Source organism: Sebastes umbrosus, chromosome 11, assembly GCF_015220745.1.
Source record: "Sebastes umbrosus isolate fSebUmb1 chromosome 11, fSebUmb1.pri, whole genome shotgun sequence".
Classification (NCBI taxonomy): domain Eukaryota; kingdom Metazoa; phylum Chordata; class Actinopteri; order Perciformes; family Sebastidae; genus Sebastes; species Sebastes umbrosus.
In genome coordinates this window covers 16,825,365-16,841,437 of record NC_051279.1, presented here as the reverse complement: position 1 = coordinate 16,841,437, position 16,073 = coordinate 16,825,365, and the positions used below count along the sequence as shown (strand labels likewise).

Below are 16,073 nucleotides of genomic sequence, written 5' to 3'. Positions count from 1 at the left end.
CTAAAACATGCGCTGACCCACTGTTTCTCCACCCACGCCTCTTAGAGCTCCGATCTCTTTTGACAGAGCTGGTGATCACACTCACACCTGTCCAACAGTCCATCCCGGCTCCTCCTCTCCTCCTCCTCCTCCTTCTTCTCCTCCTCCTCCTCCTCCTCCTCCTCCTCCTCCTCCTCTCTCTCTTCCTCAGGTGCCTTTATCGGTAATCTCTGCTGCAGGGCCGATAAAGAAAGCGCAGACTCTCGTCTGCTTCAGAGAAATAAATAGGCCCAATTCCCGTCCGGTCCCGTGGTGCAGTGAACTCTGTTTGTGGTCACCCTCATACTGAATGAAGCACCCTTCTTTAAGGTGGAGGGTATAAATACAGCAAGGAAGCTTCGGGACGAACACCGTTTACCATTGGCAGAGCATTTTGGTAAATTTTTCTTGGACGCTACCCACATAATCAGCTGTGCTGCTCATCCCACAAATGCATGATCATTACAAGTTGGACATCATTGTGAGGGTAAATAAACAGGCTTTCCAATGATGTGAAATACAATGCCAATTAGCATTGTAACAACAGAGAAATAATCGACCAAACACAAGTTTCCAAACTTTTTCTGTGATGGTCAAAGTCTCCCATCACGGGCTAGATTTTCTAAAGCCTGAAAATAGCGCCATGATGAGTTGCAGAAGTCAAGTTATCTCTCAGAACACTTGAATTACAATATGCTGAAAGGTTATTATGGATTTTTTGCCCAATGATGCCAAAAACATACTGCCTACTGCCACTTTAACTAAGTAGGCTATAAAGGAAGACTTCCACAATTTGGTAAAATACAAAATTGCTTTCTTGGCGAGAAGTAGAGAAGTTCGATAGGCGAAGCTACCATTCATTTCTGACATCTGAGCCGGTGTTCTGACAAATTTTGCATTATCATGCGTCCTGAGTGATCCGATCCCAAGTGGACAACTTTAAGTACATCTGTTCACACCTGGAATTAGACTGTGATCGGATTGTATCTCACTTCCCTTCTCTATATGCAAATAAACACGTAGGGTGATTAAGTTTTTGAATGTCCGTCTTGTGTAAGCTTTCTTGCCATAAATAAAAACAAATGCCCAACACATGACACATTTCTGTAATACTGAAGGTAAAACTGAAGAATTTACCTATCCATTTGAGGTTATATCATATTCCAAGGAGGCATGGCATACCCTTTTGTGTAAACTGACTCAAAAACATTTTTTGGTAACATTTGGGTGATTGTGACAGGACCTTTGGGTGATTGGGACAGCACATCTTATCATTGTTTTAGGCTAGTGTGAGCATATGTATTGCACAATTTAATTCCTACTTTGATATAATTTCACATGCACATTTTACTTGTCCTGTTCATCATTAAGAATTAAGACTCCATGTTCATTTCTGTTAAACTTTATTACTGAAGGTTTAAAAATCCATCTACAATTCATACAGTATAAAGCTGCCTTTCCTCACTGTCACAACAACAACCCCCTCACTCCCACTTCCTCCCCTTAATTCTCTCCCCCAAAATTTCATTGAATACATTTAATTGAGGTAAAACAAAAATGCTTAAGGTGCAAAATGGCTTGAGGTGATATTGACACGTTCCAGGGCCTGGCCAAGAACCTTAACTTGGGTGTGTTCCCTGCCTCCACTATCTCCCGTATACTCTTCAATGGCTCCCTTCATCCTGTCCTCACTCCACTTGTATTTTTTCCTTGCCGTTTGTTTATTCTTTCCTTGTGCTCTCCCTTTTGCTGTATTCCTGCATCTACTCGCACTTTTCGGCCTTGACGAAAATAAAGTTCTCTAGTAGGCACTGAAGGACTGCCTGGACGTGATGCACATGCTCCTCCTTGAACCTGGAGAAGCTCAGGATATCATCCAAGTACACGAACATGTGCTTATTGAGCGTGTCCCTCAGCACATCATTGACCAGGGCCTGGAACACGACCGGTGCCGCTCCCAGCATTGTGGGCGCTGGAGAAGGCGGCATTGGGCAGGAACTGCCAGCTGGATCAGGGCTGCTGCCAGATGCTGGACCTGGGTGGCTAGCGTCGCTGATCATGGGCTGTTGCCGACTGCTAAGCCTCAGTAGCTATTGTGGGCAACAGCGCCTTGTGCTGCTTGAGGACACCCTCGACAACCTCGAGGCGGGACTGTGGTGGAGAGGTGTGCGCTGGGTCCATGACTGGCCAGATTGTACTGTAACAGGTAGTGGTCGGACCCAATTGCAGCACACAGGAGACCAGGAACAGTTGGTAATTACTTTTAATGCCAAACTCAGTAGGTACACAGCAGGGCAGGTAAAGCTGCAAACAGTACAGTTCAACAATCCAACAGCTAAGCTCCACAAAGTCTCTGACTACCCGGTTGGTTCGGCGGGCCAAACCAGACCGAGGAACAGGTGAATGGGCGGTGATGTTTGCCCTAACAAACACACAGTACATTTCAGGTAAAGGCAAAGGTACCGTAGAGGAGCAGGCAGGACATGTCATGGAAGCAGGGGATCCGAAACCAGGCAAGCAAACAGAGATACAAGCTGCAAAGCTGACTGACTGGTTGCTGGCTTGGGGGCAAATAGCACTAGTAGGCTAATGTTTGTACTTCTCCTTTGTATACTTTTCATCTAATTATAGCCTATTGTCACAATCTGAGGGAACATGAGTCTACAAGAGAGAACACTCAACTCCAAAGCAAACAATAGGAATGTAGGAATCATCAATGAAAATGGTGCATGGAGGTCTGAGATCTGTGTTGTTCTGTTGGATGGTGTAAAATGAAAAGAACTGATGGAGGGTGTGGGGATGTCTGCTGCAGGAAGAAAAAGATTAGGAGTGTTTTCTTATTAGGTACGATTGATCCGTACCGTGCCCGAGTGTGATTGCCCCCTCCCCCCTAAAGTAAAGTTGTTCCATACCTGAGTACACTTGCATCATCATCCATGTGTATTTGTTTATGTTGAGATCAACCGTCGTCGTTAGTCTTTCCAACAATCACCAATTCTGGTTTGGTCGAAATAAATCCCTATTTCACCGAGTTTGATGTGAAAATATGCCGGCTCTACTCTACTGTTCCCCCCCGCTGGGCAGCTGAGTGGCTCGTTCTTTAGAGGCAGACTATTAAACTAGCTGAATATACTGTAATACCAAACATCGCCCGACCTCAACGCCTACTATTGTTTATATAAGGAACATCTCGCCTACCTCCCTGCTTTATCACCCATGGCTGTATAGTTCAGAGGAAGAGATCTGCCCATGCTGCACGCATATACAGACATATTAAACAGTATACAGATTTCGGAGGAGACCAGCAGTGTTGAAAAAAGCCTGCCCTTTCAAAACTACTCGCTGACGGCTAACGTAACTCACGTTAAATAGCAGTCCACTTCCATGTTTCGGTATAGTTGGGGTTCTTAAATGAGTATTAAAGTGGCAGTAGGCAGTATATTTTTGGAATCATTCGGCAAAAACTCCATAATAACCTTTCAGCATATTGTAATTCAAGTGTTCTGAGAGATAACTAGACTTTTGCACCTCATCATGGATGTTTTTTTTTTTGTTTTTTTATATATATTTTATTTCAAAATGACAGTATACAAAGCAACAGCGAAAAACATTGAAATAATTTACATAAAGAAGAAGCATAGCGAAAACATAAACAAAGAGCTTTGCCAAACATGAAAAAAGGACAACAGAAATTAAACAAAACCAACATAAAATTTAAAAAAAGACCATGCTATGACAATAATTTCACTAAATAAAAACATTAAAAACTTTAAAGATATTGGATACATTCATTGTTTTCATTGCTTTTTTGTTTTGTGAGGGAGAAATTGTTGACAGATATAGATCCATTTCTTTTTCTAAATACAAAGAAGAGGCTTTTTTTTCTCGTAAATTTACACTTGTGAATGTGGAACTTTGCGAGAATTGAAATTAGAAAATGTTAACATGTATAAAATTGTTGAAATCTTTCCCTATTCATATGTAAATTTACAGGATAAAAATAAATGAGAGCAAGTTTCAGGATATGATTCTCAGAAGGAACAATTTACATCTATGTCACTCTTTAACTTTTGTAAGAAATGTTCCACTGAATAGAATCTGTGGATCAATTTAGACGACATTTCTTTTACCTTATTTGTTAGAAGGAACTTTTGCGGTAAGGACCAAACTTTTTTCCAGTTAATATCACTAACAAAATTACTCCAATAAAATGTTGCTGCCGGAATAGAAACCATGCTGCCCTGAATCAAGGCCCTTATCCTGCAGTTCATATCTCTATTAACAGAAAAACAGACTTTACCTAACGGAGATTGAATTGGGTTGGGGGGCGACACTGACAAGGGTGGAGAGTGGTCAGCATTCTTCAATAACATGTACATACCAGATTGTATAGTGTCAAAAGCTATAGAAAAATTATTTTGGGGATATGTTGTACCTGGCGAGAAACTCTGAGTAACTGTAAAGTAGTCCTTCTCTATTAAACAACTGACTTAGGAGTATAATACCATTGTTAAAAAAACATTTATCATAAAATAGGGACATGTTCTTAAATAAAATATTACAGTTGTTCCAAATATAACATCTCTGTGGAGAGAAATTGTGCTTGTAAATCAGCGCCCAGTCATGGCTCTGTTTTCAGGCTTTAGAAAATCTAGCCCGTGATGGGAGACTTTGACCAATCACAGGTCATTTCATTGAGAGAGCATTCCTATAGGCTGTTCTCCGGTCATGTGACTGGAACTTGGCGTTCCTTCACCAGATTTCACAATCGCGGCGGCGTCACAAACTTTCTCATTTTACAGCTAAACCCTACACTACAAGATGATTCTGAACATTTGAGGCAAGAAATAGACATTAAGCGCCTAGCAAGTACGGGAACAAGGTAATGTGTGATTAATATGTTTTATGATTACGTGCAGTAACATTATATGACTTAGGTGGACGCATTTACTGTGCGTGAGTGTTTATTTGTATCGCCATTTTGACAGTCTTACTACTAATATTATTTACAAATTACTACACGTTTCTTAACCTTTCTCTGTCTAAAATGATTACGTAGCCGCCACGTGATTGACTCGTCGGGTGTTCACACCAGCTGCGTTTCAGCTGCGTGCAGTGGCGGCTGGTGGACATTTTTCTAGATAGGGCTGTGCCACATCCAATCAATTTCAGCAAACATCCCGGTATGATTTAATGATAAAAAGTGAAGGTATCAAAAACACATTACTACATTGCAGTTAAATAATCAACAATTATTTTATTCCAACAGGAGCAGCAAAGAATGCTTAGAAAAACACAACAGTATAACATGTACTCAGTGGTGGAAAGTAACTAAGTACATTTACTCAAGTACTGTACTTAAGTACAATTTTGAGGTACTTGTACTTTACTTGCGTATTTCCATGTTCTGATGCTTTCTACTTCTACTCCACTACATCTCAGAGCGAAATATTGTACTTTTTACTCCACTACATTGATTTAATAACTTTAGTTACTTTAGAGATTCAGATTATTAATACAAAATATAATCAACGAATAAATTATGTATTATTATAGATTAAACTACCCAGCAGTATATAAAGTCATTAAAATGAGTTCCACCATAACCAGCTGCAACATTAAAGTGATGAACACATGAATGCATCAATAAGTATAATCCAATAATATACATTATTCTGCATAATGTGTACTTTAATGTTTGGTACTTTAAGTATATTCAGATGATAATATTTGTGCACTTTTACTTAAGCAGGATTTTGAATGCAGGACCCTTACTTGAAATACAGTATTTCTGCATGGTAGTATTGCTACTTTTACTGAAGTACAAGATCTGAGTACTACATGCACCACTGCATGTACTTTAATACAATAATAAACATGTAATACAATACTAATGTAATATAACAATATAACATGTAACAGAAATGTTTACTTAATGCGATGCCCCTGTTGACCTTGCTTTGTTTGGTAAACCAATAGTGAGGTAAAGATCAGGGGAAGTAAACATGAAGTGTAATTAGGAATACTGCTGTTAAGTCCTGAAGCTATGCAGACACCTGAATGTACATAAGCACGGGACTCAAGTGCTCTGAGGTGTAGAGATAGCAGTACTGGTGGTATACTGCTGTTAAGTCCTGAAGCTATGCAGACACCTGAATGTACATGCAGTAAACACGGGACTCAAGTGCTCTGAGGTGGACAGATGGTAAACACCAGCAAAACTTCTGCTTCAAAACTTTCTCACCTTACTCAAAAGGCACAACCACAACACATCCACAAATATTGATACTACATAAAATACAGTTAACGAGAACCATACAATTAATTTACCGGTCTCAATTGAATTGTGATGCCTCCATGACCAAATGAGACTGAGGACAACTATGTACAAGAAAAGTCAATGCGGTGAGAAAGCCTGCATATTTTTGACAGCTTATTTGTAGAAAAATGTTGCTCTTCTCTCCTTCTGAGTGGTAAACCTCCCAATGACCTTCTTATTAAAGTCCGAAATGTCTCTGAGGAGTTTCTTCTCCAGGGAGAGCATGGCCAGAGCATTAAGGTGATCCTTAGTTGCGCTATGGACTTGTGCTGCTGGTCAGGTTCACTGTCCTCACACAGAGAGGAAATGGAGGCCCTGGTTAGACGCGCGTCTCACGCGGGTAGTGTGGCTGCTCTAATCTGTTAACATGGACGCCGAAATGAAAAACAACAGGTAACGCCACGCGCTCTTGACATTCCCAGTGTGGACGAGGCTTTAAACACGACCCCATTTGAAGGCGCAGCATTGGACGCTTCAGCCCGTTATGACGATACGTCAACGTGGGCGCCATATTAGACCGGGCAAGACTGGCCTGTAACCCTATACAAGTAAACGGGGGCGCTGCCGTTTTCTGGATAAAAAGCACTATAACGTCTACATTTCTTAACCGATTTCAATGAGTCGTTATTATATTAAAGGGTTTATGATCTACGTGGAGTAGAAAAATAAAGTTTTGTTTCCAGTTACTTAGAATCTCGATAGTTAAGCTATAATTGCCGCTAGACGCACAGGAGACGAGTGTGTGCCGTAGGCTGACATGAATTACTTGCGTGATAGAAAATAATTTATTTATCATAAGGTATTGTAAAAACTCAGGCTTGTAAAGTATAGCTTTGGCTTATTTTTTCCTTGGTTAAGATTAATACTGTACTTGTAGAGAGGTCCCTATATAATATAATATAATATAATACAATGTACAAATGTGTGTGAAATGTCTTCCTCCGTTTTAGAGATCATGATTTCAATCTATAGGCTAACACTAACACTGCTACTGCAATTACTATTATGTTAATTCTCAGGCACCTTATCAATATCATACTAATAAGAGTAATCAAAATAACTGGCAAATAGTAGTATATTAATCAACAATGGTAACAATAAATGTTAATATAATATTAGTTATGATCTGAATTTATTGAAATAATGGTGATAATACAGAAATTATAAAAAATAATAATAATCTAACAGCATAATTTTTAATCATTGGTTTCACACATTACACTGGAAACACTGACATGTTGTCTTATGGAGCATCCACTGCACTTCAAAGTTTACTGAGCACCTAAATTTAGCTGGGCAAAAAGATACCATTTCATTTTAAAAGTAATACAAATATTAATAAAAAAATTGTGATTAGTCTTTATTTTATTACAAAAAAATATCTGAACTGTCATTTTTTTTGTTTCATAATCTCATTAGTGTCAGGGCAGTGTAATTGCATAGCTAACTTGCATCTTTATATCCTGAAATCAACTGTATTTTTTCCTGGATGATGCATTATTTTTCTCTGTGGTTCCTCCTCATGGACTGAAGGAAGAATTGAAGTAGTCCAAGTTGGCCAAAAGATGGCGCTCACACCAAAATAGTGACGTCACAGTTACCCATGGCAGACCTGTAGTGATGTAACAAACAATTAACAGCAGTTCTTAACAACAAATAACACATTTCCAAATGGATTTCCATGATCAAGCAGCACCATCTGTAACAAAAGACAGAAAAAGAGAGATTGTCTGTGTTAGATGTTTGTTCATCACATATAAACAAAGCATTATGATTAGAAAACTATTTTGTTTAGCTCTTGCCTCTTGTTGAAGCTACTGTCAGTGGTTTGATACAACAGACATCTGTGTTTACCCATAGACATTAAATTCAATGAATACATCTGCTATATGATATTTGTCTGATGGCCTCTGTGGAAGTGTGTCCCAGATCTATGGTCTGAAATGAACCTTTTTCCTCACCTGCCACTGGCAGGTCACTGAACATTTCTACTGGCCACTCAATTTTTTTTGTCTGCCACTTCTGAAATGTAGGTAGAACGCTTTAAAATTGTAAACACTGAGTCAGTGGTACCAGACTGTAGAATTTTGGAATATATCATGTAACCTTAACGCATAACTATAATTTAGGCTTTAGAATTGCTTTTTTTTCTCCAGGAACCGGAAGCAGTAACTTCAACATATTTAACAGTTTTTCACATAAAAAAATTAAAAAACGTAACGTTAACTCGTATATCATAAACGTTTGAATATAAAACGACTTGTTGAAATTGGTTTAGAAATATAGACGTTATAGTGCTTTTTATCCAGAAAAATGGCAGCTCCTCCGTTCACTTGTATTTGTTTACAGGCCAGTCTTGCCCGGTCCAATATGGCGCCCACGAGGACGTACGCTCCAGGAGTCAATGCGGCGTCTACGAATATATATTTATGTTATCAACACCCAATGGGAGGCAATCACATGACCACCATAGTATTACAAAATATTACAAAGTATCACAAAGAAATAACACAGAAACAAGTAATTTATGTCCATCATCAATGAAACTACTCCTACTTTTCAACGGAGGCTGCAAAACAAACATGGGAGCCTATACAGAAAGAAGAAACATATATATAAATATTTCTTATTCACAGAAGGCATATAAAGTCTATTTTTGTTGTATTTGCTTTGTCTTATGGTTGAATATACAGAGCAACCAGTTATCTCTCTTTCCATAAATAAAAGGCTTCTGGAAACATCAGTACTGTTGGGGACGCAGATAGGAGCAGGTCTTATTATTAGACAATATTAAAGATAATCATCGATATTAATAAAATTAATATGAATAAATTATCAATATATATTAATAATAACAGGGCACCAAATTATATTGGTACATAAGCTCAAAAGACATTAAAATGGCTATCAAAAGTAAATAATAACTATCAAAATAATTATTAATTATATTGAATAATATGATTTAATGTATATTAAATCATCCTCGGGGTACCAATCTTTGGATCAAAGAGAAAATGATAGCACATTAATGTAGTCTCATAGATAAGTCTCATTAAATATACTAAACTATCAATTTGGAACTTTGATTAATAATTAAATTAATAACTATAACCAAAAATCACTATTGCAATAGATAGCAAAGGTTGAAGGATATTGTGGAGTTCTTCACACAGCAGCAGTTGGCATTATTCACTCTTGTACAATATTAAACAGACTAGCATGTATAATCCACAAACATTTATTTACAAGATAATAAAGTTGTAAAACACAATATTAATCTAACTAAATAACTAAACTAAACAAGCCAAACACAGTGTGTGTGTGTGTGTGTGTGTGTATGTGTGAGAGAGAGAGAGAAACAAAGACAAGATGGCTACTTGTCTCAAGATGTCTGCATGTGCCTACAGACAATATGGCTGACTCTGTAAAACTACAAAGATGGCTGGATCAAAGATGGCCACCAACATGTTACCACATGGCCTCTTTGTTCTTTGGAGCACATGTGCTCAGGAAGGACAAAGGGGTGTGATATGGGGGTTGAGATTATCTGAATGTGTATGTTTATGTTTAAAACTAATTCACAGTTTATGTATGTGATCTTAATGTGTGTCAGATAATGCAGTGGGTTAGAAAAGATGGTTAGTTTGCATGCAAGACCATGTCTATGTGAAGCATTAACTAAACACATCGGATTGGCAAAGTCAGCTACCTAAATATCTTAACTACAACAATATCACAACAGTAAAACTCAATGAATAACATTAAACATATCAATACAGGTACATTCACACAAATCAAAGTTGAACAGTCTTGCTCAGCTGTGTGCAATTGCTAATGCTAAGATAAGCCCATTACGTTACCAATCCATGGAAGAAAAGGTTGGTAATTCAAAGTTGGAGGAGTTGGAGAAAGTGGTTCCAGGGTCAAAGGTGTTGTCATTATTGTGCTCAAATCCAGTTGTGCAGATTGGAGGGAGATGGTCTCTTCATGTGGTCTCTTGCCACCATCTTTGAATGCTGAATCCCAACAGCACGCTTCACCATTGACTGGCTGAGGTTCGCTACAGTAAGAGCTTGAACCCCATTGATCCTGACGACTTCTTGCATCAACGATGGGCCACGATGGAGAGTCTTAACAGCGTGCCTGCTGCTGCTACACGGCCACAAGCTGTCCACGTGGATTCATCGAGCAGCACATGGTACCACGCCAGCCGCCTGATCTACTCTGCAATTCTGTGTTGATGCAATGGTCAAGTACAGTCATATTCACTAACATTGATGCGGAACTGTGAGTATTACCCTATTATACAGTCTTTGATATAAGTGTTTCATATCTATGTCTGTATCTGCGGGCAGCATGCGCCGATCTCATCCCCTGAACTGTTTGACCATGATTGATAAAGCAGGAAGGCAGGCGAGAGGTTTCTTATACAAACAATAGAAGTCATTGGGGTCGGGCAATGTTTGTTATTTTATTTCGCTAATTTAATGGTCTGCCTCCGAAGAACGAGAGCACGGTACAGATCAGTCGTACCTACTATGAAAACGCCCTATGCTTCAACTTGTTATGTAAATCTCAATGTAAACTGCAAATAATGGATAATTAAGGATAAATAAAAAGATGATCATGTAGGCTAATCAACTTTTAACCTTTCTAGGACTTACCCCTCATGTGGGGCAAGTTGAGCCAAGAGACCAAAATTTAAAAACAGTTTATTTTAGATCCAAAGTGATCATTCCCAAGGACGCACCACAACCTGAAATGTATGTACATGTTTTTAGTTGGATACATTACTGTCATTCCCTCACTTTAAAGATGCTTGAAGTAAAAACTGGCTCAACTCAACGCACTGTGGAGGACCACAAGAGTCACATAAATAGTAATAAAGCATTTAATTGATTAATAACAATTGTACAATAAAAACAGCCATTAATAAATTTGTTTACAAATTGATTTATTAATCTATGAATAAATGGACTAAATTACAAAGTAATTCATTATTTGACATTTTAATGGGCAATAAAAAGAAGAATTATAATAAGAATTTACAAATGAAATATGAATTCATCAATAAATAAAAACAGTATTGAACGCCATCTACACTTCAGAGAGCCGCGCTCAGCGGCGGAACAACTCCGTCCCCAAATTCAATCTCCATGTTTTTCATACAGAACAGCAAGGCGGAATAATAGCGCAACAGTCCTGCCTTGAACAGGCTGTGTGAAAGGGGCTAAAGATTCTTACAAGGCTAAAAGGTCACTGAGTCAAATATCCCAACAAGACCTGGACCTGTGTCTTTTCAGGTCTGAACCTGAACTGTTCCACTGAAGCTTGGCAGGGAATCATACATATCTCTGGAAACATGAAAATAAAAAACAATCGGTGTAGTATAGCTGCTTGTGTCCTCTCCCCGTCCTCTTATTCCCTCCGTGGCCCATCTGTTTGGTGACCAGCATGTGGTAGACTCCCTTTTCGGCCAGCAGCTGTTGATGTGTCCCCTGTTCAACACCACTCCTCCGTTGAAGACAACGATGCGGTCTGCGTTTTGGATGGTGGATAGACGGTGGGCCACAATGATACATGTCCTGCCCTTACTGGCCTCGTCCAACGCCTCCTGCACCACCTGGAAAGAGCAGAATGATACCAGTGACTCTCACAGGAACTATCTGTAAGTATATATGTGGCTGCCCCCATAGTGTTTTAGAGAGGCTCAAGGTTTATCAAGACGGTGAGAGATGCTAAAAGACTGTATTCTGAGAATTCTCAGCAAATTACTCTAATGATGCATGAATTAATTTTCATTTTGATGCATTGAGTTCACTTTATGCATCCACTACAGCACTGTTCTCAAAATCTGAGAGTACATACATTTTTAATCTTTAATCATCTTATGCTTTGTAATCAGTGTTTATTGATTAGGATGGGAGCACAGTAATTTCCATTTATTTACGGAGGAAAAATAAATTTCAGAGCTCTGCTCTATTTTTCCTCTTTTATAATCACATAAAAATACCTGACTAACAGTTAAATGGTGTCTTTTAACACCTCTGTGCAATGCGTAACAAATGTTCCGCTTAGTGCATTTGAAATTTGATTATCTGCTTTAAAAGATATTTCTACACATAATTTTAATCAAGTAAAATTCAGCAAAATAACTAATTTTTGTATTCCCATTTCCTTGCTCATTGGTCTTACTGGTACCAGCATCATTAGTGGGAAGGACTCCTTCCCCCATTCCCAACACTCACCTTCTCACTCTCAGTGTCGAGTGCGGAGGTGGCCTCGTCCAGGAGCACACTTTGGGGTTGCGCAGCATGGCTCGGGCTATGGCTACACGCTGCTTCTGGCCACCTGACAGCTGCGTTCCCTTATCACCTGCCTGAGTGTCGTACTTCTGCTCATACAAGCAGAGAGAGAGGAGGCACATGTTACCAAAATATTGACAGATGCATCCTGTAATCCACACACCTCACTGTGAACAGTTTTCATTGTAAATACTTTGTACTAAGAAATGGTCTGGAAGCACTTTATTTGACGGGTCAGTAATTTCCTAGAAAGAACCATGTTGGTACTACTTATAATGAAAATAGAGAGACAGATCTAAGACTGTTATTTTAGTTAGGATTTATTTAGTTGAGTTCATAAGCAGTTATTGACTGAGGTTAATTTTCTTGGACGAACTGCTACATTAAATCTCTATTAAAATATTCATTCATTATTTATTAATTATTGGAAACTTTACTTTCCATATGTGTTTACACATATTTAACATTTTGCATGTTCAGCTGACCTGCTCCGCACTCACTACAATATTCAATCAAGCTATTACTTGAAATTGATTGATTAGAAATGTACTAATTTGAACACTGTGTCTACATTTCTTTACCTATAATTAGTGCCAAATTGCATATTTCATCCATGGAAACTTCCTAGGAAATTATTAAGAAATGATGGACCCGTAAAATAAAGTAACAGGGACTCTTATTCTGAAAAGAGAGATCTATTGAATTTTTAACACCATATCCCAATTTGCCAGTAGAGGGCTGTTGTGAGATGTTGTAAAGAACTGCTTGATATGAAAACATCACACTGCCCTTTTATTTCCAGCTATGTCATGACTGAGAACAGATCATTAGTGTAACATCCCAGCAGTTACCTTTGGCAGGCCTTCTATGAAGCTGTGAATGTTGGCCGCTTTGGCAGCTTCCTCTATCTCCGCCTGGGTTGCAGTGCGGCTGTTGTCTCCATAGGCGATGTTTTCGCTCAAGGTGCAATCGAACAGCACGGGTTCTTGTGATACGATGCCTATCTGAGATCTCAACCAGTGGATATTCAGTTTTTTTGCATTCATATTGTCCAGCAGCTGAAGGAGAAAATGTTAGCAGTAATTATTGTAGAAGGAGTGGTGGGGCTTGATGTCTAAAACATGCAATAACTGAATTTGTTTGGTCTCCACCAACTCCTGAGTATAATATCTGACTCTTTACCTGCTAAATACTCCACTATGTTCACCAGCTAGTTGCTATCTTTGTCTGTGTGCTGTTTAGTGCTGAGCAGGTAGTGCGCAGTGGGCTTTAAGAGCTTTTTAGCTGAAAATAGCTGCCCCACACACTTTAGTGGCTACTTTATCAAAAAGTAAGCACAACTACAAGCCAGGTATACCTTTCTGTTGGCCTACAAGGCAAGAATACTTAATTATACTTTTCTTAAGTATATCTCGATCAATAGATTAAGTACAAGTAGGCCTATAAGCCTAGCAAGTGTTGATAACAAGTGTTATCAGCCAGTTACACAGAGAGTGGGTGTATATTTGTCTTCTCACCACTCTCCCCTCTCTGGGGTCGTAAACCTCTCCAGCAGCTGGATGGTGGTGCTCTTTCCACAGCCGCTGCTCCCCACCAAGGCCAGAGTCTCTCCCTTTCTCACCGTCAGATTCAGCCCTTGGAGGACGGGCACATCAGGGCGCGATGGGTAGTTAAACTTAACATTGTCAAAGTGCACATTACCATCAAAATTGTCCTGGGGTTTTAAAGGAGACACATAAGAGTGACATGTTAGCATGTGTAAAGAGCTGTATTATAAGTGTTGTTGTCTGTGTGTGGGGCTTTGTGTTATGTACCGGTGTTTCTCCCTCCTGTGAAAGATTGTCAATGGCGGGCTCTTTGTTCAGCAGCATCAGGAGGTGGGAAGCTGAGATTTTGGCCTTAGCATAGTTTGGAGCGAAGGCGTTGGCCTCTCCGATAGCCATGGCACCGTACAGAAGAGCCGAAACCACACTGGGAGAGAAAGTCAAACGCATGTTAGTTTTAGCTGGGATTACGTAAAGCTAAGCTAACATGGACCAATGACAACTGACCAAAGCAAAGATGAAATAGCGAATATAGTTCTATCAAATGTTGAATGGAAGAAGACGATTTACTTTTACATTTTAGCCACCTAAAGTTTCTAATATCCCTTTTTAATTTCCCCTTCACTGAGTGCTCCAGGGATGACGTTTTTTTGTTGGCCAACCTGGAAATTAGAATCGCATGGGTTCCCCGACAAAAAGCCAAAGGTATTTTTCCATTGGGTTTTGGATTATTACATAAAATAAGCTCTGTGGCAAACACACATTTATGACACTTGCAGGTTTTGTTCTGTAAGATGATCTCCACAAATGAACACCACTTTTATGATTTTTGAGGTGTAAATCCAATCACCAGAAGTAAAAAGCTAACGTTATAAACAAACTACACCACGGTCAAATCAGCGCGAATATAAACAAGGCTGTAAAGGTGCTCGAGTTAACGTGATGACGTTTTGTAGTCTCATTTAGCCACTTGTTAGCAACCGCCTTTTTAAATACACGTAAAAGCTTAAAAATTCATGAGTGGGATATTATTGACATATTTTGTAACGTAGAACAAAATGTTAAAATCTCTTAAACTTGTGTCCTTTTTTCAGGCATCTAACTAAAAACCCATTCAAAAATCACATTGACTTCCAGACGAGGAGCCATAAGTGCTCATTTCTGGGTTTTAGGACCATTTTAGCAACATGGCTTTAGGGATGGCAGTGATGGTCGGTTAGTCTGTCAACCACTTTGGTTCAGAAATTTTCATGTTGCCCAGAGGATAAATCTTACTGACGTTGATGATCCCCTGACTGTTCCTAGCGCCATCATGAGGTTGACATTTGTAGTGTTCAGTGATAATTCTTACAGGTGAATTTAAATATTCAAAGCATTAACATAGCAGCAAACAACTATTTGCTAGGTTAATATTGAAATGTCTACCTGAGTAGAAAATGAAGTCTCTCTTCCTCTGTGTGTGTTGTAATCCAAGTTTCTCCTCGCTTTGTTGACATAGCCGGGCCGGCCGCACACACACGCTTTTAGTGCATGTTCGTGCATGTGAGCGTACCCCACTGGCTAGCTCACGGCCGCCACTCTGCACTGCTCTCATAAGGCGGTTAGCCTACAGCTGATAACGCTGTCAGTTGTCATGGATTCGTAACATTCACCCTCCGGTCCCTCAGGTAAACACTATTATCGCTGTCAGCACTTTCGCCATTGTTTTGCACCGTTAGCGCTGTTAGCACTGTTAGCTGTGAGCCGCTGGCTCGCCGTTACCATGTTGAGAGCCGTTGAGTGGCAACAGAAATGCTCCCAATCCATATTTATCACCTTTAACAAATATTGGATGGGTTGCAGTGATATTTGGTTAAGATTCACGTTCCCCTTCATTTTGTCCAATAC

At 39.4% G+C, this 16,073-nt stretch overlaps 1 pseudogene; it reads right to left on the bottom strand.

Annotated features, from left to right (window-relative positions):
• Window positions 1-8,022: 8,022 nt before the first annotated feature.
• On the bottom strand, window positions 8,023-14,860 carry LOC119496966 (annotated as a pseudogene).
• Between the last annotated feature and the right edge of the window lie 1,213 nt (window positions 14,861-16,073).